Below are 4,577 nucleotides of genomic sequence, written 5' to 3'. Positions count from 1 at the left end.
CCTTCCCTTTATATTTAATTTTTATTAGTCTTAATGATAGTTTATAGAGACTTTGGCTTTCCATTCATTCATTGTTGCAGTTTTCTCCCTGCCCAACCTCCCCCCCAAGTTCTCTCTTCTCTTTGAAAAGTAAAAGAATAATTCTTTCATTGTTATACAGTCCCTTCCCCCAAGTCCATGCCATTATGCAGCCTTCATTCTGAACTGTTGTCATGACAATAATACCTAATAAATATCCGTTTTAAACAGTTCTCTTCCTCATCTCTTTCAATGCAGTATACATAATTTATCCCGTCTTTCTCAGTCTTTCCCCAACCCCAATGTCAGTCCTGTTTTACAATAGTGGCACTGTGCAGTAATTGTCCTTTTGTGGCTGAGATATTTCACTCAGCATAAAGTCCTCCAGGGTCACTCATTTTGAATAGTATTTCCTAAGTTCCTTGTTTTTCAATGCAGTGTAGTAGTCCATTGAAACAAAGCCTTCTTAATGTAGCTTGTCTTCAGCCTATTCTTTTCTGTGTTGCTATTGTTCATGTGGTTACTTACCAATGTGGACAGCTCCCCATGCCACCAAACACACACAGCTGAAGACCTACACTTGACAGAAAGAACCTGACAAGCCCTCAGAAACTTCATCATTGCTCTCAGGCTAGAACTGTCTCCTATTCTTGTGTTAATCTTCTTACAGGTTTTGTAATTGCTTTTTAACTTTTTTGTATAGCTGACTAAGTGATACATGAATGGATTCCCCTTCTAAAGATAAGATTACCATTCATTTGTCTTCTCCTTCCTGGAGAAAAATTCAGTGCTATCAAGTGGTATACTTCCTTCTAGCTATTTGTACCATGTGATTACTTACAGAAACTCATGTACATGCTGTTTGTTGCTGTTAGGTACCATCCAGTGAACTACGCTTCATAGCGGCTCTATGAACAATGGATCTGTACCTTGCCCATCCTATGCCTTCCTCATAATTTCTGATATACTTGAGCCCATTGTTACAATCACTGTATCAATCCATCTCTTTGAGAGTCTTGCTCTCTTTTGCTGATCCTTCACCTTTCCAAGCATAATGTCCTTTTTCAAGGCCTGGCTCATTCTCACAACGTGCCCAAAATATGTGAGATGAAACTTCACCATCCTTGTCTCCAAGAAGCACCCTGCCTGCACCTTCTCCAGGACCTGTTTGTTTATTCTTTTAGCAGTTCATGGGAAATAGAGTACTCTTCTCCAACACTACAACTCAAGTGTATCAATTCTAGATACTACATTTCATGTGTTTTTAATTTTCATAAAAAGTAGAATATTTTCAAACCTTGTAATATCCTTTATGTGCTAAAAAAAGATCTTAAAGATTACTTCATAAGTGTCTTTCTGTTTAAATGCTGCACAGTTTTTTAAATGTTCAGCAATTCCTCATAGTTGGCTAATAAATGGTTTCAGACTTTTCATTATTATAAGCAACAGACATCCTGGGTTTGCCTCCTCTGAACAAGGGTGAGTATTTCTTGATGATAGTTACTGAGAAGTAAAATAGTTATGTCAGATGATATGTAAATTTTTACTTTAATTTTTATTTTAGTAGATACTGCCAAATTGCTCTCCAAAGTGGCTGTGCTAATTTCTATTTCTATTGGGTTTGGATGAAAGATGTGTTTCTCTACATGCCTGCCAACTCTTAATAGTATCAAGCTTTTAAATCACTGCCAATGTAATGGATATGGTACGTCATTGTTTTATATTTTTGTCCTGATTATTATTAGTGAGATTGACCAGTTTTTTTGTGGAGTTTATTTGCATTTTTCCTTGTGTGAATTGCACATTTATGCACAAATATACTGTATACATATATAACCATATGCGTATGCATGTATATATTTATCAGGCAGTTCGAATGTACCAGCTTCTCCATGGAAAAAAGATGGGACATTTCCTCCTGTAAGATTATATCCTCTGAAAAATCCACTGTTGGTTCTGACTTGACAGCACATAACAACTATAAATGTGTCTATTATACATTTATAAACAACAGCAAATATAATGTAAAAATTCTGTCTTTTTCAATTGGTTTCTAGAAATTCTCTATATGTTCTAGAAAATAATCCTTTGTTACTTATGTACATTTAAAAAAAATCTTCACTCAGTCTCTTTAACTTTACAGATGCAAATGGATATCTTTTGTGGTATGGGTGTCATACTAGTTAGGGAGATTTTTTTTCTCCCCACTAATGAAATCAAAGGGAGCTCTAGTGGCCTACTGGCAGAAAGCTGTACTACAGTCTCGAAGGCACATGGTTTGAGGCCACCAGCTGCTCCACAGGAGAAGAATGGGCAATCTCCTTCTGTGCGATTAACTCTCAAAACCTGATGGAGGGTCAGCTGTGGGTTGGTTCCAACTCTATGGTATACCATTACAACAACAATGAAACCAAATTTGTTCATTATTTCTTCTGTGAACTAGTTTATGTATCAGCTCAAAACTACTGTGAAATGGTGGGATTTTGTTGGATTTTAGCCTCTTTCTTTTCTCAGCTTTCCTGTGTCCCTTGACCTGGTCAATCTTGACATGCACAATCAGTGAAGAATTGGAGGACCTCGACCCAGCTCTGTCCTAGCATGAGTTCCTCCAATGTCCTTGACACAGAGTTGTGTGTTTTTGTTTTTTTTTAAAAAATCAACTTTTGTTGGAATAAATAAGCCTTTAGCTAGCTTTTGGAATTATTTATTATTGTAGACATTTGCTTTTGTAAGGTTTTAGTTATTATAACTGTCCATTTCATTAAGGAATAAAAAAATTGATTAGTCAATCAAGCACACATGGAGTCCAGGGAAAATACAGAGAGAGAGAGAGAGAGAACACAAAGAGTTCTTTGCTTCCCTTCCATTCATCCTACAAATATTTGGTGGTTCAAATTTACCAGCTTCTATGAGGAAGAGAGATGTAGCCATTTCGTTCCATAACGATTTACAGCCTTGGAAACCCTAAGAGTTCTTTTCTGTCCTGCAGGGCTGCTATGAGTCACATTGGCTGACATACAACAATGCATGAGGTATTTGGCTAGGAGACTGGGACACATCAGTGAAGAAACAAAGATCCCTGCCCTTACGGACTTGACATTCTGGTGACATAATTCTCTCATTTGTCTTTGTTTCTAGTGCTCTCAAGTTGGTTCAGACTGATTGTGACCCTCTATCATATTTCCAAGGTTTTATACCTTTATAGGAGGAGACTGTCCATTTTTGTCCTATGGGGCAGCTAATAGACTTGAATTGTTGACCTTTTGATTGGCTATACAGTGCATAATGCACCACACCATCAATTAAGTGGTATTAAACCATTCTTTTTTTAAATTTTATTCTGATTTATTTACAAAGCTTGATACATTGTTTTTCACAAAAGATTGAAACATGTCTGAGACCCTACTCTCTGGTCTTCCTGGCTTAGCTCTGATGATGGTCTGTTGTCAATTTTCTCTTTTCCTGAGGATGCAACTTCTCAGTCACGATCATTTGAATGACCTTCCCACTAATCTTTATTACCACTAGTGGAAAAGTATTAGTTCATCCTGGATTTCAAACTAGTTTGAACCAGTTTAGACCCAATTTTGAAAAATACAGATGTGTTAAATGGGGAAAATGGTGGGTTGAAGATCTGACATAAAGACTCAAAAGAACAATAGTGAACCCTGTCAGGAGCCTTACATGAGAGATTGGATTGTTCCTGGGAATATGGAAATCGACACACTTCCATAGTGATGCAGTTGGCCACTATCTGTGAGCCAGGCACTCTTGTTCCCAATTGTTCAGTCAAGATATTAGATTGTTTCACAGTACGCATGCTACTCATTTTTTCCAAGAAGGAGATTAAGTTTCTAGCAGGTTGTTAACCGCTAATTTTTCCCATTCTGGTTATCAGGCTGATTGATACATACACACTTTATAAATTTTGGTCTGCTCCAGTTTCACTTTGTGGTCTGAGATGGAGTTGGGAAGAAATAGTTTGAATTCCTGGTTCCTTCAGGTGTCAGCATATGACACAACCAAACAAAAATGAATCTTTTCATTACTACTTGTCACTCTGTCTCCACTCTCTGCCCCCTAAATCTGTTATCTTTTTAAATTTTTTTTAAAAAATGATTTTATTTTATGTTGGTTTGCATACAAAATTCATGTATGTTGGGTTTTGTTTTATATACCCTGTGTTTCACACATTCCTCCATTCACACCATGTTTCATGAATAATTCCCATGCATTGTGTTCTACAGAATTAATCACCATTGATACATGCCCACTATTGCCCTGCCTTTTCAGGTCCCTACTGAATCTTTCCTAATTCCTTCACCCCTCTCCTCTGCCCACCAAACTCTGTGACCTCACGACTTCCCCTCTCTCTTCTTTAAGCAACCCCTGCCTCTTCTCCCTTTGGACTTCAGTACACATCTTACTAGTTAGGCCTATGTTTACAATAATAGTCTTAGATAGTATTTGTCCTTTTAATCAGGTCCTTACATGGCGACAAAAAAAAAGCCTTTTCCAACTTAAAAGATCCTGTCACTTCTAACTCAAAACCCTCCACG

Source organism: Elephantulus edwardii, unplaced genomic scaffold (genome assembly GCF_000299155.1).
Source record: "Elephantulus edwardii isolate Elephantulus edwardi_28Jun2011 unplaced genomic scaffold, EleEdw1.0 scaffold00082, whole genome shotgun sequence".
In the NCBI taxonomy this organism is placed as follows: domain Eukaryota; kingdom Metazoa; phylum Chordata; class Mammalia; order Macroscelidea; family Macroscelididae; genus Elephantulus; species Elephantulus edwardii.
This window is presented reverse-complemented; position numbering follows the sequence as displayed.